The 14706-nt window shown below is 36.8% G+C and overlaps 1 protein-coding gene across 1 annotated transcript in view; it reads right to left on the bottom strand.

Annotated features, from left to right (window-relative positions):
- LOC150088101 (protein dachsous-like) overlaps window positions 1-14706 on the bottom strand; it is a 287537-nt gene that overhangs the window by 40578 nt on the left and 232253 nt on the right. The window lies entirely within an intron of this gene.

Raw genomic sequence — 14706 nt, 5'->3', positions numbered from 1 at the left:
TTTAGTGCAAAGTTCAACAAATTTTTTTCAAAATTACTTTATTTTAAATTTGATAACAGTTTCTATTTTAAATTTGTACAGCATTAGGATCAGCAAACAAAAGATAGTAGCATTCAGCTTGGAAATCTTACAGAATTCAAAATTACTTAATTTTATACTCATATCAAGTATTATATTAATCAGAATTCTGGTATAATTTTGAGTCATTGAAGAAATGTCATCAAAAAAGAAGAATATACCATCTGTTTTTTATAATACTGAGAATCAATTCCTTTACCCTCAGGGAGGAAAAGTGGGAGGGTTTTTTTTTTTTTTTTTTTTTTTAAGAAATTTCAGCATTTTTTGACAAAAAAAAAATATTTCAATGATACTACATGAGAGAATATTTTAACTAAACTAAAAAAGTGTTACCAAAAACTACTCATTTATCTTCCCTTTATCCTACTCAATTCTTTGTTGCTTGCATATCTTCCAGTTACTGTTAACTATACAACTGCATATTATGACACAGTGATTTATGAGCCATGGTCACAACAAACACTTACATACTAACTGTGGCCACTAATTTTGTTTGATTTCTAACAAAGCTCAGCCTCCTTTTCTAGTTTAATATCAATGACCTTTAACATTATTTGAATCATAGCCACTAAATCATCAGTCTGAAGAATGTCTCCCAGGATGATCCATCATATTCATTCATCAAGTGATCATGACAACTACCTGGAGAGTGTAACCATGGTAACAGACTAGCCAGCTGCTGCTTAACCTGAGGAAACCTGCTGTGATGCATACCACACATTACAAAGGTACAGATGTTTTTTATGCCAAGTTTTTTTAAAGCTATCAACTTTTGAATAGTTTTTATGTTACATCTATAAATTATAAGAATTGCTGTCACTCATTAAAACTAAGTTGCATCCTTTTTCAAGTTTGTGATGACTTCCCTTTTTTTAGTTAATCACAATCACTTTTGTGTTCAGAACACATGCAGTAAATTGTTTAAAAATGCTATTAACAAAATAAGAAAATATGTTGCTTTGTATTTTAGTTACACCCATCCAATAAATTAAATTCAGAGTAAAAATCATACCTCTAACAATATCTGCATCATTAAATATGCTATTTAAAACTGAAGTAGTTATTAAAAGAACATGTATGTACTCTTTATATGAATAAAACAATAATGGAGAAATAGAGGAAAAGTGTTGCATTTTTAGCAATAAAAATGCAAAAGTTTTCAAGTGCTAGACAGAAAGCAACTTTTCACATTTGTTACACACTTAAACTGCTTATATAAAAAAATTTGCAAGATTTTTGAAAAAAAAAAAAAAAAAAAAAGTATCAAGTTGTTAATTATTTGATTTATCTAATCTAGGATCTGTAAAAGTGAAGCAATTTGGTCTTGTTATGTAAACAACTAGTAATCTTATAGTTCAATATATTACAGAAGTGTCCAGTAAACCAGAGAGCTGCAACAAGTAAGGTAACCTTCAAAGGCTTAAGAGCGAAACAAGATCACCTTTAAAAGCTCAGTCATATACCTTTATTGCACACATCTTGCAAATATCGTATTCCCTATATATTATCTTATATATAAGATGCATAAGATATCTTATATATACAGGCTGTAAGCATCACATCTACTTGCAAACAAGGCTCAAAATGGAATATTCGGGATAACACATGCAGAAGGCAGGTAACACATATACATGACACTACTGATGTCTATGACAAAACAGAATGGTGTTGTAGCATTTGTGTCTATTCCAAGCCCTACTTGTATGTATTTAGAAGCTAATGAAATTTGCTCTAAGAACTTCTGGCATTTTCTAATAAATGCAAGGCACAACTGTATGTATATCTATGTATCAGTGAAAGACAGAAAACTGAAAAATACATAATTTTTTTTTTTTTGAAAGATGTCCAGGTATTAAAAATTATTAGACACATTTTATTTAGTGAAATTTCTAACGATTTTAACAAAGTATTATTCTGACGCATGAATTGTGCTTGTCCATATTTCTCCAAGAGTCAAACTTCAAGAGTGGATGAGACATGTGGCTTACAAGCCATAGGTTATTCCCCCCCCCACCACATATAAGAAATAAAAGAAAAATTATTTTACAAATGAAATAAAGAAACTTAGGAAGGCACATTATATGTTACTACAAGTTAATAAAGTTCTGTTTATACCTCAGCACAACCACATTGGTCAGAGGAGTTTACAATTTTGAAAGAATACAACCATTAATGATATTTAGTGGTCATGTGGGCTTGAACATTGGTCAACTCAAACTTGTGTGCTACTGTACTGCATTTCATGAACTACTCAGCTACATCAAGCCTATAAATAATAGAGATAGTCCAGCTCAATCCTACAACCTTTCAAATAGTAGGATTTCAGTTCAATTTAACCCTTAGGCCATAGGAGCTGATAACCTTTGAAATGAGCTATAAATTTTTTGTAAATTAAGACCCTAAAACTATATTTAGGATACCATTTATAATGTGCACATGATTTCCGGACATAGTATCACATTTAAAACACCTCTTCAACAAAATGTTCAATGTAATATGGTCAACTATCTTTAGGTCTTACTGAATATGTTTGTGATCAAGATGTACAAAGACAAAATTACTTAACCGGCAGAATTACTTAACAAGTACAAGACAATGCTGAATAAAAGCCATGAGTTAGGGTTGAATTTGAAAGTATCTGCAATTCTGCCCAGACATGTCAGGAGGGAGTATATGATGAGAGCCTTGTCGATCAATTCGGCCCTGGAGAGATTGTGCAAAGTTCAAGGGGTAGAATTTTTCTCAGCCTGGTCTATGCTTGTTAACAGGAGAGACTATTTCTACAGGGATGGGATACACTTAAATAGAAAGGGTGCAAGAATATTTGCTGATGTTATCGAGGCAGAGTTAGATAGGTCAGAAAACTACTAACTTGAGGGGGACACATGGACTAATAGATTAACAGTAGCCGTTGGCAGAGGTAAAAGTGATTCTTGCACTACTTCTATTAGCAAATTGAGCAGCAACCTGGAAAGCAATGCAATGGGAATTTCCAGGACTGTCGGGAGTCATAGTGGAACAAGTAAATACATGGGCTGTGTTAGGTAACTAAGAGTAGAAACAGGTGAATGTATACTTGCATGTACACCAATGCTAGGAGTATAGTTAATAAATTCGATGATCTTGAGGTGCTAGTCAAGACATCAAAAGCAATTACTGTTGGGATATGGTGTCATAGAAACATGGTGTCACACAGACATAAGCAGTGCAGAACTGGAATTTGGGAACTATAATGTGTACAGAAAGAATAAACAGGACAGGAAGGGAGGAGGGGTTATGTTGTTAGTTAAGAAACACATAAAATCTAAGGAAGGGCATCCAATTGATGTAGGTGGACAATGCAATGTTGAGTGCTTGGTGTGACATAAGCACTGGGAAAGGAAAAATGAGAGTAGGTGTGTGTTATAGGCCTAATGAATTTGATGAGTATAATGAGCAATTGTGCAGAGAAATAGTGTGGGCCAGTAAATTAGAGTGTCTTATAATGGGGAATTTTAATTTCCCAGATATTGACTGGAATTTGTGGGTTGGTCACTCACACACTAGCAAGGCTTTTGCGGATGTATTGAATGATTCTTTTCTACAGAAGAACCTTCGGGAGGCAACTAGAGGGAGTAATACTCTTGATCTGATTATCAGTAGTGATTCTTTATGCATCAAGAATCTGCAAATAAAGGAACCACTAGGTGGCAGTGATCACAGTGTGCTGAAGAGGGATTTACTCAAAGAGGTAACTACCGTCAAGGGTAAAGGGAAGGGTTTTTGCTTTTGTAAAGGTAACTACAGTGGTCTGACACAGTATTTAAATTCTATACGGTGGGACCAACTGATGATGTTACCAAAAGCAAATTCAAAATGGGAAGCTGTTTGTTATTTGGTGTTTAGGAGCATTAGCAACTAAGGCCATATTGCTCTGGGATATGCGGTGGTCAATCCCTGACCTTTTGTGATCACTGTTCCAAAGTTTTTGGAACAGTGATCACAAATTGTACCCCATGACTACAAACAGTCCAAAGAAGGTGTGATTGATTGTGTAGTACAGGGATAATACTTCAATAACTATTGAAAAAAATAAAATTATGCATTGTTATACTCCTGACTTATGTTGTTAACTTTAAAAACACGAATCTGCAATTCTGAATTAATGAGCATGCTCAATTTAACCCTTTCACGTGTGTGTGTGTGTGTGTGTGTGTGTGTGTGTGTGTGTGTGTGTGTGTGTGTGTGTGTGTGTGTGTGTGTGTGTGTGTGTGTATACAGGTAACTAGAAAGATTAAATAAAAAGGAGTATGACAAAAAAGAAAATTATTTATGGACAAAGGCCACTGATAGACAGAAAGCACACAAAGACCATAATAGTGTAACATGTAAATAATTAAAAGCTGCAGAGAAAATAGAAGCAAGTTAGAAAAAAAAAGTTAAAAAAAGAAATTATTGCTACAGTGAAAAGAGAAGTAAGATAACAAAAAAAAAATTTAAACAACATATAGAAATAAATATATTTTTATATAACAAATTGCATTGTCATATATCGCATAATCCTGATGTTTTTTCAAGTGTCAACCACAAGACAACAATATAGTGTCTTCTGTTACTAACATAAAGTACATGCAGTGACAAAATAAAAATTAAAAAATAGCATTATGGAACACACACACACACACACACACACACACACATATATATACAGGGTGGCTCAAAAATATTGGTACAAACATTTAGAGGAGGTAGGTAACAGCTAAAAGGAATGTGAATCACATTGGAAGCCATAACCGGAAACGTCACGGGAAAGTAGTAGCAGAGGCACAAGAAGCAGAATTGACAATTCTACTTCTTCTGCCTCTCCACAAAAAGCAGAATTAGTGGCAAACATTTATTTGACATAAAGAGGTAACTACCATCAGGGGTAAAGGTGACTACGGCAGTCTGAGACAGTATTTAAATTCTATACGGTGGGACCAACTGATGATGTTACCAACAGCAAATTCAAAATGGGAAGCATTCAAAGAATTTATCTTGGAAGCTACTAGGCTTTAGATACCAACTAAGAAATATTGTTCAAGGTTTAGGCCTAAATGGATGTCAGATGACTAATGAGACATGTGGCAGAGAAGAAAAATGCATTGGATACATATAAATTAATAGGTGACACAGAAGCCTATGATAGATACCAACAGGTCTGTAACCAAGTTACAAAGGAGGTTAGGCAGGCAAAAGCAGATTACTAAAAATCTTTGGCAAAGAATGCAGAGTAAAACAGCAAAGAGTTCTTTACTTATGTAAACTAGAAGGAAGGGGATGAATCAGATTGGTCCACTTGATATTGATGGTTCAACTGTTGATGATCCTGCTCAAGTAACTAACAAACTAAATGAATATTTTGCATCTATATTCACACATGAGGAGTTATTCAGGGAGGGGAATGCCAGAGGTGTATTAAACTCTGGCAGTAACGTAGACAATCTTGTAATAACTGAGACTAAAGTGGAGGAGAAATTGTTGAAGATAAACATAAGAAAGGCACCTAGGGTGGATGGAATCTATCCAGTTATATTAAAAGAGGCAGAAAAGGAAGTAAGCCGTAATTATGAGAGCTTCCTTGGACTCAGGGGAGGTACCCATGGACTGGAGATGTGCAAATGTGACCCCAATCCACAAAGAAGGATCAAGGGGAGCACAGGTAATTACAGACCTGTTTGGTTAACTTCTGTTCCAGAGAAATTAATGGAGGCACTGGTTAAAACAGCAATGCAGGATCATCTAGATAAGACTACAGTTATAGCTCAGACACAGCATGGGTTTAAGGGGAAGCATTGTCTGACCAATTTGATTGGATACTATGATGTAGTCACAAAATAATTTTGCAAAGAATAATTTTGATATCATATGTTTGGATCTTAGAAAGGCTTCTCATACTGTTGCACATGGAAGACTGCTACACAAATTGGAGCAGTGTGGCATAGGAGGCAAATTGCTTCTATGGATAAAGGGATGGTTGAGCAGGAGAAAATGGAGAGTGGTAATCAATGGATACTGCTGTTTGCAGACTAATGTTATTAGTGGAGTCCCCCAGGGTTCAGTGTTGGGTCCATTGTTGTTTTCTGTATTCATCAGTGATATTATATCAGGCTTAATATCCAAGTTTGCAGATGGTACAAAGGGAGGCATTGTTGTTAATGACACTAATGACAGTATGCTGCTGCAACAGGATCTAGAAAAATTGAGATGGGCTGAGAGGTGGCAATTGAAGTTTAACATTGATAAATGTAATGTACTGCATATGGGAAGCAGTAACCCCAGAGTAATGTATCAACTGTGTGGTACTATGAATACAATTGAACTGTGGTACGCTTTTAAAACATTAATCACAGATGCCTTGAATGCGTATATACCATTAAAAAAATACTCCACGAGAAGTTGGATGAATAGTGAAGTTGCCAACATTACTTGAGCAGAAAAAGGTGGCATGGAAAGGTTACAGAGCAATAAAAAGTAGCGAAGCCTATAACAGCTGCAAGGTGATGTGTAATAGAGCCACAGAAAAGGTTCGACAGGCAAAGGCAGCTTATGAGAAATCACTAGCAAACAGAGCAAAGAGGGGGGGATAAAGAATTCTTCACATATATAAATGCCAAGAAGAGCAGGACAAACCAGATTGGACCTTTACGTAAGGGAAAGGGGATAGTAATAAATACACCAGCTGCCGTTGCAGATGAACTCAACAGTTATTTTGCATCGATATATACAAATGAAAAGCTTTTTGTGGCAATGGGAAATTGTGGGAGAGAAGTTAAAAAATATGTAATTAATGATATTGAAATTTCGCAAGATTATTTAATGAAAAAACTTTCGAGTCTACAGACCAGTAAGGCTCCTGGAGTTGATGGAATATACCCTATAATCTTAAGAGAGGCGGCAAGCGAGTGCATTGAACCATTAAGGCTAATTATGCGAGCATCACTAGACTCTGGGGAGATTCCCTTGGATTGGAAAAGTGCAAATGTATCTCCCATACATAAGGGTGGCTCTAAAAGTGAAGTTGGAAATTATCGACCTGTCAGTCTGACTTCAGTAGTAGGGAAAATCATGGAGGCAATGATCAAGGGTGGAATTCAGGATCATTTGGATCGAATTGAAATTCTCAAGGATACTCAGCATGGTTTTGTAAAGGGAAAATCATGTTTAACAAATCTGGTTCGCTATTTCGAAAGGGTCACTCACGAGCTGGATTTAGGGAATAATTTCGACATTGTTTATTTAGATTTTAGCAAAACTTTTGACTCAGTCCCACATGAGCGGTTGCTTTATAAGCTGGAACAGGTTGGAATCACTGGGAAAATCCTTAGATGGATAGAAGGATGGCTTCAGGGCAGGAGGCAGAGGGTTGTGATAAATGGCTATTCCTCAGATTGGGTTGATGTAAGAAGTGGGGTTCCCCAAGGATCGGTATTAGGACCACTGTTGTTTTTAATTTTCATAAACGACATTGATGAACGGATAGAGGGCGTGATGTCTAAATTTGCAGATGATGTTAAAATTGGTAGTGTAGTTAATGATCACTGTCAAGCTGAGCTTCTTCAGAGAGACCTAGATAGACTTCAGGAATGGTCAGAAAAATGGCAACTGTGCTTTAATCCAACAAAGTGTAAGGTATTACACCTGGGAAACAGTAATCCCAAAAAAACCTATTCACTTGGTGGAGTTCAACTAAACCCAGTACTGGAGGAAAGGGACTTGGGTGTTACGATACGGTCAGACATGAAATTCTCTGAGCATTGTAAACAGGTTGCAAGGAAGGCCCATGGTGTCCTATCGATGATCTATCAAACTTTTGCAAGTAGAGATAGGGACGTGATAATAACATTATATAAGGCTTATGTTAGACCACACTTGGAATACTGTGTTCAAGTATGGAGACCGCACCTAAAGAAAGACATCGAGCTTCTTGAAAGGGTGCAAAGAAGGGTAACTCGCCTGGTGAGATCGGCAAAAGGGCGTCCTTATGAAGAAAGACTTCGAATATGTGGGTTGCAGAGTTTGGAAACTAGACACCTTAGAGGAGATTTGATTGAGGTGTTTAAGGCTCTGAGAGGCATCAGTAAAATGAATGAGGACAAAATTTTCAAGATTATAAATGATGCTAGAACTAGGGGACATAAATTCAAGTTACGGGGGGAAATGTTTAGATTGGACTGCAGGAAGCTTTATTTTAGCCAGCGAGTTATAAATTACTGGAATAAGTTGCCTTCATGGGTGGTAGAGGCCGACAGTTTGGGGAAATTCAAAGGTCACCTGGATAGTACTTTCGGGTAAGGGAAGCGCATAGGATGGTAGGTTTAATTTCCTTTTTTTTTTTTTTTTTTTTAATTAATTATTATTTATTTATTTATTTATTTTTTTTTTTTTTTTTTTTGGCTGGTGCAGCATAAGCCATAGGCTTTCTTGCACCATGCGGCCGTTACTAATACTAATACTACACTGACAGTGGTAGAGAGTGAAAAGGACCTGGGGGTAATTGTGAAGGCAGATATGAAATTTTCTGAGCAGTGCAGACGGTCTGCAAGAGTAGCTCATGGTGTCTTGTCAATGATATACAGGAATTTTTCTAGCAGGGATAAGGAGGTGATTATCCCCTTGTATAAGGCAATGGTCAGGCCAGACCTTGAGTTCAGTACAGTATACAGGTCTGGAGGCCTCATTTTAAGAAGGATTTAGAGCTGTTGGAATGGGTAGAGATAAAGGCAACAAGATTAGTGAATGGAACAAAGGGTTGCTCTTACAAAGAAAGGATTAAGTTTTGCAAATTACAGTGTCTGGAGACTAGGCACCTGCAAGGTGATCTAATTGAGGTGTATAAAGCCTTCAATGGTTTGAGCATGCTCAATGCCAGTGGGATTCTTCCTCTTGCTCAGAATAATTGCCTGAGAAGGCATAAATTCAAATTGAGGAAAGACAGTTGTAGGATAGATGTGCGGAAGTTTGCCTTTAGCCAGCAGATTCAAGGCAGAACTAGACTAACATCTGGAGCAAGCGGATGGATGAAATGAGTAGGGTCTGTGTTTTTTTTTTTTTTTTTGACTGATGCTATATAAGCTTGCTTTCTTGCATCATGTGACCTTGCTAATGCTAATATTCATGAATGACTGTATCTGGGTGTATTGAGATTGATTTAATAACCAAATAACATCCATCACATTGTAGTAATTTCTTCAACAGTAATGTAACCTAGAGGATAGCAACAGTTTTGAAACAAGAGGTCGATAAAGACTGATAGGACATGTGAACGCTAACAGAAAGGCTACAATCAGTCAAATTACAATCCAGTACACAACTGGTAGCCAAAGAGGCATTTTAGACCAAATAACTCAACATACTTTGACACAGATGGAGAAATAAATTGCAGATGAACAAAGTGGCTTCCACTCCTATCAGCAAAAAAAAAAAAAAAAAAAAAAAAAAAAATAGAGAGAGAGATATGGTTACAGTGGGCTCAGTAACAGAGTAATGTTTGACAGTGAAGAAGTGGAAAAACTTGACTGGCTTGATGAATCCTGATTGCTACTGTTTCATACCAATGGGAGGACCAGAATACAGTAAAAACTGCATGAGTCCACAAACCCATCCTGCCAGGGGTGAATAATGTAGGCTGGTGATGGCACTGTAATGGTATAAGTAAGTATTTTCATGTTGCACACTGGGCCCCTTCAATATTAGTGGAGCAACAGTTGAATGCCACAGTTTATTTGGAAACTGGGCAACGAAGCACATCCATTTATGGCTACAGGCTATTTCATCTGAAAACAGGTTCTTCCAGCAGAATAATGCACCATATCACAAGGCCAGAATTAAACAAAACTGGTTTAAGGAACATGAGAGAGAGAGAGAGAATTCAGCTTACTGCAGCCTCACCTCCCCCCTCTGACAATGCTCAGTTCAATTGAGTACTTATGGAATGAGCTCTGGAGTACAGATCTACAACCATCCAATTGCAACAACTAGGGAAGCAATTGAGTCAACATGGAGCAGCATCCTTATGACACCTCGTCCATGCCATGGTAAATGTGAGTTGTTCTGAGGGCTAAAGGAGGAATCTACTTGCTATTAGGCAAGTCTACCTAAAAAAGTAGCTATTCAGTGTAATGTTTGGGCATTTATGCCCAAATAGCCTAGAAATATTTAAACAGATGTTGTAATATCTTATCTGCATTTCAAAGTAATTGTTGTTGCAGTTTACAATTGGTGGCAGTATGAAAATTGCTTTGAAAATCATGAAAAAAAAAAAAAAAAATTGTGAGCAGCATTTCTTCTATTTCAGCACACAAAAGCTGAAATTGAATAAATAGTTGTCTGGAAGTCTAATCAATAAGTTGATGACACCGAATCATGTGATCTATAAATAGATGTATATTAGTGCATTGAAGAATGATAAATAACTAGTTATTTTATCATGATTTTTCCATCATTTCTTGCCACTTTTTTTTTTAATTCCAATTTGATTTTTGAGAGCAACACATGGTTTAGGAACACATGGTAATAAAAGGTTAAGAGCATGCAGTTGAAATTGATGAAAAAAAAAAAAAAAAAAAACTGGTTTAACTTATATTAATTGTCTTATTACATCTTACAAAATAATGAAAAATATTTCCAGCAAACATGTACTTCACTAATGTATTGCATTTTTTGCAGTATCATTTTTCTTATGGTTGTACATATTGGTATTATAGACCCATAATCAAAATGTTTTCCACAGTTACAATATCTGCTACAGATCATTACAGAACCATGGTTCTGTAATGGTCCATAATGGGTTATCGGAACTATGGTGATAAAATGCTAGTGGCATCCTTGCTCTTTCTCAAATGATGCACATAAAGGAACATAAACTGGGAAAAAAAAAAAGGAAAAAAAAAGGATGGTTACAGGATAGATGTAAAAAATTTGCCTTAAGCCAGAGGGTAAGTGATGGTTGGAACGAACTTCTATCTAGTGTTGTGAAGTGAGTAGTTTGAATAAATTTAAGGAAGGAGATTAGACAAATTATTAAAGATGAATGAATGGAGTAGTAGTTTTTTTTTTTTGCAGCTACTGTTTAATGTTGCTAAAATGTCGGTTGTATTACTTTCATGTTCCAGTTCATGGGAGAAAAAAGGAGATTTGTAAATCTTAAAGGTGGTTTCACTGCATTACACAAATGTAACACACAGAAACTACTGTAAAATAGTTTCACTATATCACATAAATACAGTGGAAAAAAAAAAAAAAAAAAAATCATATAACCAATTATTAAATCGATGATCTTGCATGAGGCTGACAGTTGTTTTCAAAAATAACTAACCCATGAATAACTATAACATGTTAACAAAAACTATACTATAAATATACTAATATATTAGCAAAAACTATACCGTAATAACGTATTACATTTCATGTAATAACTATGCTGTGAACACCATTTTAGTATAATATTATATCAGAGCTTTCCAAAAGTTGTCATATCATTTCAAAAAGGGCATCACTACATTTTGACACCATATCAGCATTGTTTTCAGTTTGATTTCCATTCACTGCATATACTGATGTAATTGATTGATTAAAACACAATTATTGGTTAATACAATAAAAATCTACAACATTAATTTCTTCATGTGGTCCATACTCTGTGGCTGGTAAGGTATGGATATGTTCTGGACAAGATAATAACTGAACATAGTTGATTTCTGGACAGAAACAAAGGATGCTGTATACCACTTTTTTTTTTTTTTTTTTTATGAGAACCCCAAACACGAGAAGTATTATAACCTATAGTACTTAGTACCGTGCTTGGGTTGGAGGTTGAGAAGACGAAAGAAGATATTTGTTGATATTGGACTTGAACTTCTGTAGATTGTAATTTTCAGGAAATACGTATGAAGGAAGGTTGTTCCAGAAAATGGCAGTTGAATGAATAAATGAGGAAGATGAAAAGTTGGTTCTGTGTGTTTGAAGTTGGACAGTAAATGGATGTTGGCTGGTGGCGGCACGTGTTCGGACTGTTTTGAAAGAGAGAGCGGGAATTATAGAAGCCAATTCAGAAGAACAGTGCCCATGGAAGTATCTGTAGAACAGGCATGCAGCAGAAACAGTGCGTCTATGAGAAAGCGAGTGGAGAGACTCTGTTAGAGATGAATCATTAATTAACCTAACTGCCCTCTTCTGAATGGAATCAAGAAGCCTGAGAGAGGTTTTGGGGGCACCACCCCAGATGTGGGAACAATATTCCATGGCAGGGCGGATTTGCGATTTATACAGAGTGAGCAGCTGTTTGGGAGAAAAGTAATGCCGAGAGCGAAAGAGAAAACCAAGTTTTTTAGATGCAGAGGAAGCAATATTTGTAATGTGCTTGTGCCAAGAGAGATTAGAAGTCAGGGTAATCCCCAAAAGAGATATATCATTTTGCCTAGAAATCAGAGTGTCACTAAAGATAAGAATAGGAGCAGAAGAATCCTTTTTGCGAGATATAAGACAAGATTGAGTTTTAGAAGGGTTGAAATCAACTAAGTTGTCTTTGCCCCACTGGAGAATTACCTGAAGATCGGCATTTAAGGAATTGGCAGCAGATTTTCGAGAACTTGAAGCTGATTGAGCTGGACAAGGTTTCTCAAAATGGAAAGTTGAATGCAATGTGCTATCATCGGCAAAACTATGGATAGGATTTCCAGTCAATGGAAGAAGGTCATTGATATACAAGAGGAAAAGAGTGGGGGAAAGAACTGAACCTTGGGGGACACCGGCATTAGTGGAGAAGTTAGAAGACAGAGAGCCATCTACCATCACCCTCAGTGAGCGATCAGAGAGAAAACTGGATAACCAATTACTAAAAACAGTTGGCAAACCATAAGATGGAAGCTTGTTTAGAAGACCTTTATGCCAAACACGATCAAAAGCCTTTGAGATGTCAAGAGCAACTACTTGTGTTTCACCGAACCTTTCCATTGAATTAGTCCATAAATGGGTAACATAAGCCAGAATATCACCAGTGGATCGAACACTGACGGAATCCATACTGGCGATCGTTGATCAGACGGAAGGTTTCTAGGTAGTTTAAGAGTTAGCGGTTAATTGATTTCTCCATTACTTTAGAAAGAGTAGAAGTAATTGCAATGGGACGATAATTGGATGGGAGGGATTTGTCACCCTTTTTAGGAACTGGCTGGATATGAGCAAATTTCCAAGCAAATTGAAATTTCACTTTCTTATTCCAAATTTCACTTTCTTATTTCACTTTCACTTTGAAATTTCACTTTCTTATTCCAAAGGTGTTTTTCCAAAGGAAAAACACCTTTGGAATAAGAAAGTGAAAAAAGGCGGCAAAGAATAGAAGTAAGTTCAGGTTATGTTATGTTATTTGGTTTTTAGGAGCATTAGCAACTAAGGCCATATTGCTCCGGGATATGCGGTGGTCATTCCTTGACCTTTCCGCATACTCCGTATTTGGTGGTGACGGGCTCGAACCCCGGTCTAATCAAGAAGCATGTGCTACGCACTGCTGCTCCTTCCCACCTGGCTACGGAGGCGCCTCTAGTAAGTTCAGGAGCACAGGTTTTGAGAACAAGTGGAGAAATACCATCAGGACCTGGAGCTTTCTTAGCATCAAGATTCATCAAAATCCTTCTGATATCCTTTTGACGGAAGACCACAGGAGGCATTGAATGGAGCGTGTTAGGAATGGTGGGAGGTGTTTTACAAGATCATTAATACATGAACTCGAAGAAAAATGGGATGCTAGCAAGTCAGCTTTATCCTTGGCTGAAGTGACAACAGAACCATCTGGTTTGGACAGAGGTGGGAGCAGAGATGGGCAAAAGTTGCGGCCAATAGCTTTGGCAAGAGACCAGAATGCTCGGCTACCATTAGGGCAAGAAGCAAGTTTTCTACTCATAGCCTGTTCAAACTCTAGTTTGGACTGATTAATAACTGCTTTACAATTGTTGCGAGCTTTGGTGTAGGCAGAAAATGAAACTGAAGAATTAGAAACAAGCCAATTACGATATGCAACATTCTTCTCTTGGACAGCCTTAGCACATTTATTGGAAAACCAAGGTTTAGATAAAGGATGAGATTTTAAAGTGGAGTGTGGGATAAAGGATTCCATTCCTGCAAGAATAATTTCACTGACACGATCTGAGCAAACGTTGACATCAGAACTTTTGAAACAGTAATCCGACCAAGGAAAAGAAGAAAAGAAGTCTCGCAGGTCATCCCATTTTGCATTCTTGTAATGCCAAACAACGCGAGGTTGGGAATAGCCATGAGATAAAGGTTCCAATGGAGAAGAGACAATCACCAAGTGGTGAACTGAAGTGCCTAAAGGATCTCTCACTTCGACCATGTACTTAGAAGGGTGGTTTGTGAGAAAAAGATCAAGTGTATTGGCTGTATATTAGGATTGTCCAGTATTCTTGTAGGTAAATGAACAATCTGTGCAAGGTCATTAGTAACTGCAAAAGCCTCAGCATCTCGACCTGCTGGGTCGGTATGACTAGAAAACGGAAGGCAGCTGGAGTTGTGAACATTAAAATCACCAAGGAAAATTACCTCACTTTTAGAAAAGTTGGACTGGAGAAAGTCAAGTTGCAAAGAGAGGAAGTC

Source organism: Mastigoproctus giganteus, chromosome 3, assembly GCF_048544385.1.
Source record: "Mastigoproctus giganteus isolate SK-2022 chromosome 3, ASM4854438v1, whole genome shotgun sequence".
Lineage (NCBI taxonomy): Eukaryota > Metazoa > Arthropoda > Arachnida > Uropygi > Thelyphonidae > Mastigoproctus > Mastigoproctus giganteus.
The sequence above is the reverse complement of the archived record's forward strand: the minus strand, read 5'-3'. Positions and strand labels throughout refer to the sequence as shown.